The sequence below is a fragment of the Bombus flavifrons genome, chromosome 17 (assembly GCF_040668555.2).
Source record: "Bombus flavifrons isolate JBK064 chromosome 17, iyBomFlav1_principal, whole genome shotgun sequence".
Taxonomy (NCBI): domain Eukaryota; kingdom Metazoa; phylum Arthropoda; class Insecta; order Hymenoptera; family Apidae; genus Bombus; species Bombus flavifrons.
Genome location: NC_138458.1, coordinates 678351 through 695363, shown reverse-complemented (window position 1 = coordinate 695363; position 17013 = coordinate 678351). Strand labels below are relative to the sequence as shown.

The window sequence follows — 17013 nt, the reverse complement described above, 5'->3', positions numbered from 1 at the left end:
CAATCAGAATCAAAGCAACAACACCGAAGACGATACAGAAATCGAAGAAATGCTCAAACAATCCATTAAAGGCACGGAGATATTAGGAAAAATGGTAAGTGAGCTAAACACAATACTAAGGCAACAAGTACAACAAACAACAGTCGTGTTACAACTACTCACAAACTTGCTAAGTAAAAAATAAAAATGGACATGCTTAAAATAGCAACCTGGAACTCTAACGGCCTACAACAAAGAGCCCTAGAAACTAAAACATTCCTGTATAACAATAATATCGATATATTACTTGTTTCAGAAACACACTTCACTCCAAAAAGCTATATGAAAATACCGTACTACACCATATATGATACCAAACACCCCTCAGGAAAAGCACACGGAGGGACCGCAGTGATAATAAGAAACGATATCAAACATCACTTACACAGCCAAGTTAGTAAGGAATACATTCAAGCAACCACCGTTACAGTACAAATTAGCAGCAACTATTTACAGCTGTCAGCAGTATAGCACCACCGCGACACAAAATGACAACACAAATGTGGGAAGAGTACTTTCAACACTTAGGCGACAAGTATATCGCAGCGGGAGACTACAACTCAAAGCACACACTATGGGGATAAAGAATCACTACACCTCGAGGTAGAACCTTGGAAAACTACATTAGAAACAATAACCTTAATATATTATCAACAGGAAGACCGACATACTGGCCGACAGACCTGAGCAAAATACCTGACCTACTTGATTTTACAGTTACAAAGGGACTAAACGCAAATAAACTAAACATAGCACCCAGCCTTCAGCTTACCTCCGACCATACACCCATAATAATTACATACAGAAACAAACCAATACTTTACAGCAATTCAGAGACACTATGCAATAAAACCACCAAATGGCAAACATTTAAAGAAATAATTGAGAGCAAAATCAACTGCAACATCCCATTGAAAACACCTGAACAAATCGATCAGGCAGTAACAACATTTACAGAAACTATTCAGGAAGTAGCATGAGCAACCACTATACCTGAATCAACCAATAGACAAACAAAAATAATTGCGTCAGACATCCTCGAAAAAATTAGAGAAAAAAGCAAAGCGAAAGCAAAATGGCAAAAACATAGAACAAAAGAAAACAAAAAACACCTAAACAAACTTGCAAAGGAAATAAAAAACGAAATAAAAGAACACATCAACAACGAGTTGACAAAGTTCATTGAGTCACTATCTGCACACGAGAACTACGACTACTTCCTATGGAAAGCCACAAAAAAAAAATAAAGAAGACAGTAAAACTGGTCCCAGCAATCAGAGGAGCAGATAACACATGGGCAAGAAGCAACGAAGAGCAAGCTGAAGAATTTTCCAACCACCTATGCAACACATTTACACCACATAATATCAACAGCGGCAAGCACAATAGTCGTACGGACGAGGATGCGCTAACCACTAGTACATCAACTGACAAACACTACGCCATACCTAAAACAACAGCGCAAGAAATTAGAAACATAATCGAGAAAACAAAAAATAATAAAGCACCCGGAATCGACCTAATCAATGGCAAAATCTTGAAAAACCTTCCGCCAAAAGCGAAAAGACAAATCACAATAATATTTAACGCAATACTAAGAATTCAATACTATATCCTAAACTATGGAAACTGGCACAGATCATAATGTTTCCTAAACCAGGCAAAGACCCACATCAAACTACATCATACAGACCAATATCATTACTTCCTGTGTTCTCTAAAATACCAGAGAAAGTAATTTACAACCGCATAAAACCAATAATAGAGAAGGAAAAATTAATACCGGATCACCAATTCGAATTCAGAAACTAATGCACAGACTGGTCAACGAAATAATAATAGCACTAGAAAACAAGCAATACTGTACAGCCCTCTTTATGGACATGGAGAAGGCATTCGACAAAATAAACCACGAAAGCCTACTACAAACAATCAGGAAACAATTCCCGGAGCAAATATACCAATTAATAAAATCCTACTTAAGCAGCAGAACCTTGGTAATAAAAATCAAGGACACATACTCCGAAGTCAAAGACATCAAGGCAGGGGTTCCTCAAGGAAGCGTCTTAGGACCAATACCATACACACTATACACGGCTAGCATACCAACAACTAGCAATAGCAAAATACTGGCATTCGCGGACGACACAACTGTACTAGTGAGGCACACTAACCATTTAATAGCAGTCACATTACTATAAGAATATATCACAAAAATAGAAAAGTGGCTACAAGTTAAACAAATTATAGCAAACTCTAGTAAATGCAACCATATTACATTCACACTGCGAAAGCAGATACCACCAAACATCTTTCTTAACGGCACGCACATAATACAAACAAGGCAAGTAGAATACCTAGGACTCCACATAGATACACAACTCACATGGAAACAACATATCAAATCAATAACAGACAAAATACAGACGGCAAGGAGTCAAATGCATTGGCTAACAAGTCGAAAATCCAAACTAAGTATAGAAAATAAATTAAAAATATACATGTCGGGTTATCATTAGAATTTAGGGCGCGTAACGATTCTTCGTTTGATTTAGCCATCGTTTTACAAAACAGAAATTACATTTACACTTATTTGCGAGGCTTTTACAAAGTATAATCAATATTGAGTTTAACGAATAATAAGATTAACGAATAATAAGTTTAACGAAATAATAAGCTTAACGAATAATATGTTTTACGAATAATAATTTTGACGAATAATGAGATTAACGCATAATATGTTTTACGAATAATAAGTTTAACGAATAGTGAGTTTAATGAACGCTATTAACAATGTTCTTGGGTTCAAACGAATCCACGGTCAACGGGATAACTCTTTACTAGGCGTAGAATAATTTTAGGCACAAAAATACGATTGCTGGGACACTCGGTAAACTGCTCGATGTGTCACTTTCCAAGGCGATCACACGAATAATAATCTCATGGAAATCTTTCTCGCTGTACGATTGCATTTGTTTGTTATATGCTCGTTGGAAGCATCGAGAAGGTTCAAACACGAAGATGGTACCCCGCTGGGGGTAGTCACATGATAATCAAACAGCCAAAAAATTACAACTAAAAAACAACTAAATAAAAAAAAAATTGTATCACCGCCATATCTCTTGTAGAATATACTACAGCTTTCCCCCCCTTTATAATTGGTGTACTTTTAGTTCTCGAGGCATTTGTTTTCTATTAATTCTCGCAGTTCCACATACGTTTGTTTCATGTCATGTAATTCTCGATACAATGTCGGTGAACTGTACCAATTATCAATAAATAAATAATATACTTTGTGCAATAACTCACTCTCTTCCAACAAATTCAACACAACATTTCTGCTAGCAGATCTGGTATCAGTTTTATCTGTGGACGATTGGTCTATTAAAAGTGTAATGAAATAACAAAATCGCGTTATTTCCATTGAATATATATTTGTGATAAGTATTTTGTTATAGGGTATAACACAGTCCACAGGTACAAAATATAAATACGATTCGATGATATCTCCGAGAAACTTCGCTTATGTCCGTAATCTTTTATTGCGTATCATCAACTCTGTCTGTCGTGACTGCGTCTGTTTATTTATATCGGTCGGGGGGACAGCCGGAAAATTTGAACTCGGCTGCGTTTGACGGTTGTATGTAGCGGCAGCATTGTTTTGCTCGGAGTTCGTTACTCTCTACAATACTTGTGACCTAACGATCTTGCTACTCCGAAGCACGAAACCGGGACAAAACGCAAACTCTCTTTTCATCGGCAGCGACAACACATCCGCTACATATCCTTCCCTGTATATATATTGCAATTGTGTATGTATTTCGACTTCAAATCACACAGTTTATAAAACTTAATGTTATGTATTTAATTTGTTTGTCGTCGTTTAATTTGATCAAATTTTAATTTTAATTTTGTTTAATTTAATTTTTGTTTAATTTACTTTATATTAATTTAATAGGAAGGGAAAATTGAAATGATACGATTGTATATGAAATATGGATTTAAGATTTCCGATTAATACGGTAGTTGCTGCCACCAGAAATAGCCTAAGGACCATTTCAAAAAAATTTTTTTTACTTTTTATTATTTCTATTCCTTTTCTTTTATATTTTTTCTTTTTATTATTATTATTATTATTTCCCTTTATGTTAGGAGTGTTAGTGTGTGATGGGCATTGTTCGTCTATCGTGTCTTTTGGTAACTACTAGATTGAATTGCCAACCTAGACGTGCATCTGTAGCACTATCTCGGCTGTAAGAAAACAAATCCTTGTACCTTCGTCCGCCGTGGCTTTTTGGTAACTACTAGATTGAATTCCCAGTCTGGAAATGCATCTGTAGCATCTTCTTGGCTGTAGGAAAACAAATCTTTGTACCTTCGTCCGTCGTGGTTGGTTCAGAACGTCGTAAGTTTTATCCGCTAATTTATGTTTAATGGGTAGCGTTAACTAACGTTCAATGCAACTGGCAAATGAATTCCACTTTTCGGCTAACCTGCTATGCGCAGGAGTACTGGCACGAGAGAGGATTAAAGTTATTCGGAATAGACAATTGATACTGACAAACGCATTTATTTCGTCCGACTGGGTTATATTGATATAAATATGTTATAGTTCATTCGATTTTAGTCGATTAAAGGTATTACAATGTCGGTTATAAGTATCGTCGGATGCAAATATAGATATATTATATAGTAGTATATAGTAAATATGTATGTAGATATAGTAAATACTCGAGCTTCTGATCGGATAAGTTTTACAAATGTTTGGTAGGGTAAGATTTATTTATTTCGATAGGATTAATGGCGAAAGCTAATTTTTACTCGTTCGGGCGATTAACATAATACGGTTTATGACAAACGCTATCGTATGATGTAGGCGACGCCGATCGAGGTCGGAAAGAATGCATGTCGCAATGTTCGAAAATAGGTGAACTTGAGGCCAAAAAACTAGGTGCAGGACCTTCGCTATTTAGTCCTAGCTCCTTTCGGCGCCTTTTTTCTTCCCTTTTAACTTCTGCAGCAATCAATCGTTTGTACCAACGTTCGGCTCGCCTCTTGCTGAGGTGACTTTTATCTTTTTGATTCTTTCTTGATTTTGTCATCTAATATGATCAAGATAAAGTGAATATCACTCTCTGTGTGTGACTTGTGCGATTTCGCAAGCCTTGCCCAAAGACGGGCAATATTTGCCAACGATGGGAGGAGGAATGCGAAGATCGATAAGTGTTTTCGACAATCGAAAATACCGTTAACACAGGTTTAACACAGCGAATAATCAGATAGATTTAATAATTTAGAAAATATAATTCGTTCTTGGCAACTAGTGGAGTCGCAAGCAAAAAATGATTATTTTAATTGGCAACGGGGTTCACTGTGGACAATCGGTGTGGCTTCGTAGGCCTCGCCCAAAGACGAGCAATCTGCTAACGATGGGAAGAGGAAAACGAAAACCATAGATGTTTTCTGCGTTGAAAACACCGTAATCACTGGTTGATACAGCGAACAATTGTAAACGAAATAGATCGAAAATTAATAGAATTGTTTTATTCCAGACAATTCGTTAAATCATGAGCAAGAACGATTACTTTAATTTTACAGCTATGTTCTCTGTGGACAATCCGTGTGGTTTCGTAGGCCTCGCCCAAGGGTGAACAATCTGCTAACGGTGAGAAGAGGAAAACGAAAACCATAGATGTTTCCAGCGTTTGAAAACTTAATTAACTTTTCTAATACTCGATTTTCGACAGACAGAGAGTCGACGTAGACGGACCGACTTCCGAATGAATAATGAATATTTCTTACACTCTAATTAATTTTTCTAACACTTGATTTTAGACGGACAGAGTGACGATGTGAACGGTCTGAATTTTAAATAAGAAAAAGCCCTACTTGGATCTTTGAAACTATTTAACTTTTCTAATATTCGATTTCGACGGACAGAATGACGATGTAAACGGTCTGAATTTTGAATAAGGACTCTTTTACTCTATGTTATTCCCCCTTATTTATAATTTTCCTAATTGTCACGTGATGGATCATCTCTATGGGAATCACAGCATTGCTACGTGACAAATTATGAATATTGTAACTGCCTACTTTCACGGATTGTGCTGAAGTTTCGTTTTCTTGATTATCTTGTTTACGCTATTTCTAATTTCTCATATCCTTGAGACACGTAGATGCTGCTGAAGTTTCGTCTTCTTAATTTCTCATGTGTCATTTGGTGTTAAGGACATACAAGGTGCGTGATAAAATGTAAATATTGTAGTGGCTCGTCTTTTGCTGAGGTTGCGTCTGCGATGCTTCCCAGGCCTTCCCTACTGATGCCAGTGGAGAACGTGCCAGGCCCGTGGCAACTTAGTATTTGTCGAGTCTTCTTATGCGTTATTTCCTGTTTCTTTCAATAAGATATTATTTTTTTTTTATAATAGTAAGTTTAATATATTATTTCATGGTTTGTTTCTCACTGCTGGTTTCTATTAATTTCTAATATTCCTGTTATCATATAATAATGTGTTATATTGTATTAATTATTATTTATTCTTTCCTCGTTACGATCTTCTATTTGTATTATCATCTATTAAATATTTACTTCTTCATCGAAAATATAATTTATTTTGTAACGCATAAAAGTTACTATATGCACGTGTTGATTATCCAAAATGGCCGCCTGTGAATGTCCCTAGTATATAGTGACTTTTATTAATGTCGAATCTATTATTTATCTGTTAATTATTTGTAACTCTATTTTAGTAGTTGACGTATAATCGAAGTGGGAATAATATTGTTTTGCATTTATTTAATGTGTGTAATTATTGCATGTATTCCGATGCGCACGTGTAAGAGCTATCCTATGTTCATGACAATCCAAGATGGCCGCTCGTAAATGTCTCCAGTAAAAGTATAGTGATGCGTCCTTAATTTATTTAATACTGAAATAATTATTCGTCCGTCGCTTATTTTCCTTTATTTTAGCGCAGTTAGAATTTTTTAAATGACAATAGTATTGTTTGTGTAATCATTATAATATGTATATATACTATATGTTATTTTAATATAATAGCATATGGATTGTGTTATTGTTAAATTTTGTAATTTATCAATAGCACTGTTTTATTGTTGTGTTTTGAGTAGTTTATTTTTATAGAGTGTCCATTAGAGCTTAATTAATTTAATACTAATATGTGCATAGTGTGTTATCACCAGTTCTACTGCGTAACATAACCTTATTTCTCTACGCCAGACTTAATACAATTATACTATAATAACTTAGTACAATATAATAATTTCTTATCTTAATCGCGTTTATCGTTGGTACTCGGTTAATCGGACTTGATTAATTTCTAACCTATTCCTATATTATTGGCTATTTTCTGTTTCTTTATGAAGTTGTCGTTACCTCGTGCGTGTAATTTGCCGCCTTTACATAGAATTTTGGAGCTAATCTATACATTGTTAGTTAAAATCTTTATTGTTTATAGGTTCTACAATTCTAATCCTTCAACGCTGAGTCCTTCACTTGGAAGAGTTGGTATCTTCTGGTTCTTCGTTACATGTCCAACACTTATCATGACTACTTTTACTTATCCTAGAATTGTAAGTATATATATAGATATATATAAAGCGCTATATTTTATAAATATCTGCATAGTAAAATAGTCCATCCACTATGGTGTTTGCTGAGACTGTTTCATTAGCGTTGGATTGTTTTGTTATGATGTCACAAATTTTTCCTTGATTTTCCAGTTTCCTGTTATTGTCTTGACTGTTTCGGTGGTATCTGATTCAGTATTCCATAAGTATTCACTTAAGTTTGGTAGTAGGCTTCTTGTAACTGCATCGGCTTTAATGTATATCTTCCGATATGAGTAACGAGCTTCTTATTACTATCAATTTCTATTCCAAGATGGTTTACAACATTCTTCCCTTTTTAGGTTATGGTTGGTTACCTTGGTATTTATTACCTTCGGTATCTTCATACCTGTGAGTAGAATGCTCTTAAAATTTTCCAATAGTCAACCGTAAGCTATGTTATTTTGTAAATGTTGTTATAAATATTTAATATTAGTGCAATTGAGGTTAACTTATCCGTTTGTTTCAGCTGACCGTCGTACATTATGTTTTGCAAAAATAGATCCATGGCCAATCCTTGTGGAGTTCCTGCATGTACACTTCCTTTTACAATGATTAGTTGGATATAAACCTCGTTAACTTATAAGGTACCCTTTTTTTGTTTGCTAAGACCATTCCGTTGATGTTGAATTGTTTGTTACAATGTCACTAATTTCCTTGATTTTCCAGTTTTCTCACATCTTCTTGACCATTCCAGTACTTTGATTCAACTTCAATTCTTCGTACACATTTACTCCAGTTTGGTAGTTGGTTTCTCATAACTGCATTGGCTCTTGTATAAACCTCTTCGATGTGAGTAGTGAATTATTGTTGTCATTCACTTAACCTATCTTAGTTATTTCTTAACTCTTCCTACACTTATTAATTTTTGATTTTATTTCTTCTTATTGAAGACCACTGAGTTATTTCGTTATAATGTCACTATTTTCCTTGGTTCTTCGGTTTTATTTTCCATTGGCCAACTGTAAGTCTGTTGTTGAACATCAACTATTGATTGTTATCGTGCTTCATTTAGTTTAATTGAGATATTATTGTAAGTCTTTTATAGCATTATTTTCTTCCATATATATTAAGGCAATTGAGGTTAGTTTATCTATTCGCTTCTGCTGACAGTCGCATACTATGTTATACGGAGTGGGTCCACAACTTGTTTCTGTGGAATTCCTGCATGTACGCTTCCTTCTATGATGATTAATTGTGCACTAAGTACTTCTAACTTTCACTGCTTTTAATTATTTTATTGGATTAACATGTTGTGTATTTAAATAATGGTTAGAACACACACATAGTAATTTTCCTTTTTCTTTTACATTTTTACTATCTGCATGATTCGATAGGCAGTGTCACACTTCTTTTGGTTTAGGCACATTATTGTTATGAACATTTAATAGTATTATGTTTTGTATTGAAACAACTGAAGTTAATTCTTCCATTTGTTTCAGTTGGCTGTCATACCTTGTGTTCTATGGATATGAACACATAACCTGTCTTCGCATATACACTTCCTTCTACGATGAGTAATTGTTCACGAGGTACTTTTCACTTCCACTGTTTTGTAATTATTTTATTGAATGACACATTTTATATTTAAGTACTAGTAATAGTTAGAACACGCATAGTAATTATCCTTTTTCTTTTAGGTTACTACTATCTGCAGTATTCGGCAAGCAGTGTTGTTCCATGTACCACCATATTACGTTGCCTCTTGAAATCGTTCTGGTGGTCTGTTTCGATTATGTGTTAGTTTTAACTTGTTCAAGTGTACTGTTCGTGGAATCCCTTTCACTTAAATCTTGACGTTTCGTGTGCGGATTCTGACAATAGTGCTTAGTTTATTGAAGTGTGATAATATGCCTAGGTGTTTTATATATTTTATATCTCGTTGTATATAAGATATATTTTGTTCATTGTGATTTTGTATGTCCATATTTGTTATATATTAAATTGTTTGATATTTCATATTTGTTATAAAAGTGTGTATTCCTATCGTTCCATTCCTTTTTCCTTTCCTTTGGATTATTCATGATGCTATTGCGAGATTTGATTAAATTGTCGAATCGTAGGTTATCCTGATTGAATACGATATTATGTCGTGATTTATTAATTAATTTGCGAGTCACTTTTGGTTAATTGGTTCTTCATAGTTTATCCTTAATCGAATTATGAAATTGTAGGTTATGTTGTACTCTTTATATTTACTATTTCGTTAGAGTACCTATTTTTACTTTGTTATCTGTTATTTGCCCTTGTATACTAATTCTCTCTATATAACTACATTTAATTAATCTTTTATTAAAAAATTTCCATTTTCGTTATACCGTGCGTTCATTTTGGGTGTTCGAATTGTCACTCGCGTTATTTGTATATTGCGGTTTTCCGTTATTTCGTTACGGCACGTGCGAAGCGCGGGACGTGACACTTAATACCAAATCGTGCTCGTTTTGTTCGAATAAATTGAATATAATATAAACGGCTTCTACATTGCATTAATGACTCAACAATCGAGATGTTTTTATGTGGTACATACATATTAATAAAGTCATTTTTACTATTTGAATAACTTCTCGGAATTTTATGAGTGGGTCATTAGAATTATTATTACTGGAAAAATGTAGATTTTTAGCAATAGACAGAAATCGATTATGACCCATAATATTTTTAAAATATGGTGTTTCTATTATTTTATCCATGCTCCAATAACTCTGAATATTTGACTTAGAAACTAAATTCATTAAAATGTTTAAAGCAATAAATACTTTTAGTTCATTTTCTGAAAGAAGCATAAAATTTGCGTCGGTTTCTCCATGTTTATTTGTTTCTGTAACTAGTTTTGTAACTAATTCTTCGTTAGAAAATAATTCAAAAGCTGTTCTCCTCGACAGATTTTGCGTATTAACAGTTGCACCAACCACACTTGAAAAGTCATGTATAATTGGCGTCTAATTTTTTGCTTTCCAGATGTAATCTTCATCTCTAAAACTGCCGCACTGATCAACTTCGCTGTCTTCGTTTGATGATATCCTACGGATACGTTTTCGAGTATGTCTTATTTGTATGCTTTGATCCGAATCATCAAGATCGTCAAAATCCATTGGGGCAACTAAATTTTAGTTTACATTATAAAATCAGAATATTTTTTAAATTTAAATTTGTTAAATTTAATTAAGATTGACAGTACTTCCTCATAGTGGCAGTTAAAAAGATTTTCATAACAAAAGTAAGACTTCTTTAGAAAATAGTAAACTGACATAGGGTCAAACGTGATCTCTCACATCTGAAGAATACTTAGCGACTGAAATAAAAAGCAGTCGCAGCGCGCGGAATAAACCGTGCTCGGTGACAGAAGACAGTCGAAGCGCGCGCATTAATCCGCGCTCGGCGATAGAGGACAGTCGCAGCGCACGGATTAATCCGCGCTTGGATGCAAATGGGTTAATCCTCTCGTTTTTCTCTTTATCGAGGTTCAGTTTTTTAATCAGTCCATTCAACATTTGCACCGCCCCCGACAAGGCTAGCGTGAACCCCTTCATCTCACTCATTGTGAACATTATCTCCTCTCCCTCAACCTCACTATTCTGAGCGTCGATATTTTCCCCCGCGCTATTCCTGCCACATTTTTTTTTTTTTTACGTGGAGAAATCCTCATGGACACTTTGCTGCTGCCGAAATAGTCGGCAACGGCAGAGTAGTGTCGGACTCTTACCGACTAAAACTCCACGATGGCCTTCCTACGCGTGTGTCAGGAGTGCCCCGGAGACGTCGATCGAATTGTCTTTCCGTTGCACCCCCTCTCGCGTACTCTCGTTAAAGTCGATTGCAAAAGTTCGCTTAACTTTTAAATTTGGAGCTAGGGGGGAGCCATTGGCCCTAGCGCCATCCCCCCTACTAGTCGCGACCCGTTGGGAAGGCGGTGAAGCGGCTCTGGGCCGCCTGACTGCCATCCCTCCTCGTCGCGTTACTCTACAAGAGCTCTACCCTGTAAGAGCTCTTCTCCCTTTCCCTCTTTGCCCACTCCTTTACGAGCATAACCTGCTCGCAAAAGAGACGGGCAGCCTCGTATTCCTATGGCCCGTTCAGCATCGCTTTCACGACGGCTGAAGGGGCCAAGCACTCGCCTATGGTGAGACGCAGGGTGTAGCACGGCTGCTCCCACGCCGGACATAATTCCAGCGTGTGCTGCGCCGTGTCCCTGCCCTCCCTGCAGTGGTGACAGGTGTCTGTCTCCTCGCGCCCGATCTTCTTTAGATACTCCCCGACCACGCCGTGTCCGGTGAGTATCTGGGTCATCCTGTAGGTGAGCGGAAGGCCGCGGCGGCTTCTCCATGTCTCCCAATGTGGGAGGACGGCCTCCACGCCCCTGTGTTCGCCTTCGTCGCTGATCAGCTGGAAACGCCACTGGTCCCGCGCGTCCTCCTCGACGGTGCCTAGGTCCTCTCGGGCCGCCTGCACGGTCAAGTCCTCTCCTCCCGGGTCCCACACTCTCGTGCGGGCGTACCGTTTCTGAGCACTAACGCCCGAAGTTCCCACGGGGGAGACGCGGCAAGAACGGTCGCCGACGTGTGGGACACTATTCGGTATCCCTTGACGATTCTGATGGCGGTCACCCTGTGTAGCCTCCGGAGAAGCAGGATACTGCGGCGACTCGCCATCAGATCGTCCGCCCATATCGGGACCTCGTACGTCACTCGGGACCGAACGACGCCCTCGTATAATCGACGCACCGCGACTCCCGCCTCGCCGATGTTCTGCAGCAGGCCGCACAAGTTTCGCCCGCCATGCTTATGCTCAGACCGGGCGGAGGAGTCCCTCGACTCTTCTTGTCGAAGAACCAGATGGCCTCCGACTTCGCAGGAGAGACACTCAGGCCCAGTCCGCGCATATCGCGCAGGCAGTCGCGACTTCGCCGATGCGCAACGTCTCGTACCACCCGCGACCCCGACCATAACCAGAGTGTCATCGGTGTAACACACCATGGCCGTCGTACGCGATGATCCACAGGATCGGTCCCAACACCGACACCTGCGGAACGCTGCGCTCGACGGGCCGCTTTTCCTTCCCATCCCTGCTGCCGTAGCACACCCACCTGTCATCGAGGTAGGCGCGGATCAGCCGAACGAAGTAGCTGGGAATGAGACTTGTATGAGAGGTAACTATACTAATAATTAAGTAAATAAATATCTAGCATAACACTATAATATCATACGCGACTCAATAGCTCCTGTAATAGTCAATTGCTAAAATTAAAAATCTTCTCTTAAACTTGCAGTGAGTTGCAGGAAGGACAACAACTACATAATATCTGGCGGATCACCTACCAAATGTATCTTACGAGCAATATCCCTATCATGGCAATATTATAATCATAAATTACAATTAGCTAAAGTAAATATATAGCATATAACATACCTACCATTTAAATGGGAACCTAACCTATACCATTCATCATACATCTTACAATACTGTACTTATAATTAAATTACAAATTACACATCATCATCTTAGCCTTAAGACTTACATACTAATTAATAATTCCGCCCTATTAAAACCATATTTGTAGTAACTTATGGATCTTAGAGTAAGGACAAGTAATGACGTTCTATTTAGATTTTAGTGTAGTTTAATAAACAATACTCAACAACAAAAAAAAAAGCGATTACAATATTGTCGTACGTATTGTTATCATACACGCCCTGACTTCCCGATTCACACTTCGTGACCTCTCAACTCACACTGCACTTCTCCACTCGCATTCTGGCCGTTCTAGCATTGCTTTGTCTTTTCCTAGGCCCACCACAAGCGTGTTCCGCAGACGTTCGTGACCAGGGTCACGTAGGCCTTTTCTACGAAACTATGCACTTGAAAAGACCGATGACACATTTATGGACACGACGGCGCCTCGGTTCTCGCGACATTGTTCATGGTTAACTCGATGTTTATTAGGCCCTTTTTCCCGATACTACACGCGGCCATCCTGCAGTAACATCTGCCCTCAGATGTTGTCTTTATTCTTGCTGTCATTGGATGCGTCACTTTCGGCGTTCAGGACCCAAGGCTTCATGAAATCGGCAATCGTCGATGTGTGCGCGGGTCCCTCATGATCATCTACTTTCTCCACGGTGTAGCGGTCATTCCGCGTGGCTCGCAATACCCGGTACGGACCCAAAAATCTTCCTCCGAGTTTTAACCCCGAGCCGAACTGAGTTCTCTTTATAGCCACTAAATCCCCCTTTTGGTACTGCTTCGCACTCTTTCTTCTTTTGTTGTAATTTCTCCGATTCTCTTCTTGAGTTCTCCTCACGTAGCTGGCGGCGTTGTTCTTCGGACCTCGCGGCCCACTCTTCGTCGATTAGCTTTCTAACTTGTGCATCTTCCTTGATTTGCATTTCGACCCCGACAAGTAACTGGAAAGGAGTTCTTCCCGTGCTTTTGTTTACTGTGGAATTCAAATATTTCTGAACCTGGTCAACATGTTTATACCAATCATTGGGTTTGGGGGCAGTCAGTTTAGTTAGTAATGGTATGAGTGTCTTGTTGACCCTCTCTACCTGCCCATTCCCCCTCGGCGCCCCCGTCATGATTAATACATGCTTTATATTTTCTTCTTCGCAATACTCGCGGAAGGCGTTGGATGTGAACGCTGTTCCCCGATCGGAGATGATTCGTCGTGGGTTCCCAAAAATAGCCGCTTGCTTCTTCAGTCGGTCGATAACATCTACGGTATCAGTAGATCTAGTGGGATAAAGCCATGTAAACTTCGTGAACGCATTCACTACTACAAAGATGTGTGCGTATCTCTTCTTTGTAGCTGTCACAGGGCCCATATGATCGATATGGTAAGTGTTTAACGGCGTGTCGCCTTTGTCTAACGGATTTAGTTATCCCTCTTGCTTGCCTAATTTTCGTTCGGCTAGGATACAGTCAAGACAGTTGGATATTACGTGTTCGACCTTTTCGCGTAGCCCCTTAAACCAAAAGTCCTTCTTGACTATAGCTTCTGTTTTGGTGACCCCAAAATGCCCACGCTCGTGCGCCTGCCTGACTACCTGAGTCTCCATGGCCTTCGGTACTACTATTAACACATCGTCCTTACACTCTTTATACAAAATGTTATTCCTTATTACATACCCATCGACCTGATTGCACGTTGCGGCATCTAAAATCCTACGGACTTCAATGTCCTTGTTCTATGCACTTCTCAACCGTGGAATCAGCCCGTCTTCACTCTCCGTTACATACATAGTGCTCGGCAGGGGGTTTCTACTCAGGGCATCCACATGCTGCATACTTTTACCCGGCCGATGACACACCTGATACTTAAACTCGCCTAGCAACAAAGCCCATCTAGCTACACGCACGCACAAATCTTTCTTTTTCATTGTCATGGCGAATGCTTGACGATTCGTAACAATAGTAAACGGCACACCTAACAGATATACCCTGAACTTTTTTAACGCTTTTACTATTGCAAGCACCTCTAGTTCGTAACTGGTGTACTTCGCTTCCGCAGGAGTTGTTTTTCCACTGGCAAAATAGACTGGATGAAATTTTCCGTCGTTTAGATCCAGCTACATTAATATTGCTCCGTAACCCTCTGCGGACGCGTCCGTATGCAACTCGGTCTCTGCGCCTATTCTATATAGTTTTAACACAGGCCCGCTGGTAAGCGCTGCTTTCAAGGTTTCGAAAGCTTCTGATTCCCGATCCCCGAATCGGAACTCTACTTCCTTTTTCAACAGGTCAGTTAAAGGTTTGGCAATCTTCGCGTAGCCTCTAATGAATTTTCGGAAATATCCCGTAAGTCCCAAGAAACTCTGAACTTTTCTAACCGATGTCGGCTTGGGAAAGTTTGCAATGGCCTTGGTTTTACGGGTGGACGGCTTTATGATGTTTTCCGAGACTATGTGCCCCAAATACTCGATTTCCCACTGCATAAAGCGGCACTTCTTCCAATTTATGACTAACCCATACTGCCTAGTTAGCTCTATGACCACTTGCAAACGTTCCCACGCCTCCTCTAAATTCTTTGCAAGGATAATAATATCGTCCATGTACACGATGACAATACCCTTATCCATCAGTTCCTTAAAAATCTTGGAAATGTACTTTTGGAAAATAATAGGGGAAATTTTTTAACCGAACGGCAACTTCAAAAATTCGTATTGTCCCGTTGGCGTAACAAAAGAGGTATACTTTCGGCTATCTTTGTCTAGACTCACGTGGAAAAATCCATTCTTTAAATCTATCGTTGTAAAAAACTGGGCGCCCTGCAACGCATCTAAAATGTCTTCAATTAAAGGCAACGGGAAATGTGGACACTCGATAAGTTCATTAAGCTCGCGAAAATCGACACAGACCCTGATGGAGCCATCTTTCTTTCGGACTACAACTATCGGACTTGCATACTCCGAGTCTGATAGTTTGATGACGCCTTCGTTTGTCCACAACTCCATCAAATCGTCCACTTCGTTTTTCTCAGACGGCGCCAGTCTTCGCGGTCTTCGTGCTACGGGTTTGTCGCTTTTCAAAACGATTTTTGCGGTTATCCCGACATCTCGATTCTTCTCCGGCCTATACCCCCTAATGATATCGCGAATCGCTTCATGGAAATGAGGTTCTCGTACATGCGACAAGTCTATCTCGCCGGTTTGTTCTACTGCGTTTACTCTCAATACATCCGGCGTGTCTTCGTGACCGTCGGTCCGATCGTCAAGTCGTAAAAAAGTCACCTCGCCCCGTTTGACTCGCAACTCTACCTGATCTAAGAAATCAGTACCTAACAGCAGGCTGTGTCCTGCCATTACCTTATTCGAGACAACATGCAAAGTGATAGTAAAGTCATACCCGTCGACCGTCATTACCTTGGTGAATTCTCCCCAGGTCCTATCGCCAATGGTCGGGGCGAATTAATTTATCCATGATGAGTGTTAATAATGATAGTAAATTATTAAGTTGTTCTGATTATTTTTCGATTAATTTTTCGAGTTTAGAGAAGTTATCCGTGTTTTGCAAACTGGGAACACTATTTTGAGAATGGTCCCTGTGAGTTTTCGGATTGTTTTGATTTCCTTGTACTGCTTGGGCATAGGACATTGAAATAGTAGAGAATTTTTGAGGACTGAGTACTTAGTTGGTTATCTCTTTGGCTCTGGGTTTAGGATACTTATTTGTGTACAAGGTTTTGTAGGCTGAGCAACCTTTATAGTTCGCAGGGTGGTCTCCTTGACAGAGAATGCACTTTGCAGGGGTTTCTGGAGATTTAGTGCACTGCTCAGTAGGGTGTATACCTGCACATTTAACGCAGCGGAAATTATAGTTGCAGTATTTCTGCGTGATCGTACCTTT

The 17013-nt window shown here is 39.0% G+C and overlaps 2 long non-coding RNA genes across 3 annotated transcripts; one reads left to right on the top strand and one right to left on the bottom strand.

Moving 5' to 3' along the window:
• The first annotated feature begins 6741 nt into the window (after window positions 1-6741).
• LOC138188655 (uncharacterized) lies at window positions 6742-9628 on the top strand. Of its 2 annotated transcripts, none has more exons than XR_011175598.1 (3): window positions 6742-7635; window positions 9114-9203; window positions 9312-9628. It is a non-coding gene; the product is annotated as an uncharacterized LOC138188655 (long non-coding RNA). The 2 variants fall into 2 exon arrangements; XR_011175599.1 differs by having other exon boundaries at window positions 9114-9226.
• On the bottom strand, window positions 7421-8568 carry LOC138188656 (uncharacterized). Its single transcript, XR_011175600.1, has 2 exons — window positions 8146-8568; window positions 7421-8020 (listed from the first exon to the last, which is right to left on the bottom strand). It is a non-coding gene; the product is annotated as an uncharacterized LOC138188656 (long non-coding RNA).
• Window positions 9629-17013: the final 7385 nt, after the last annotated feature.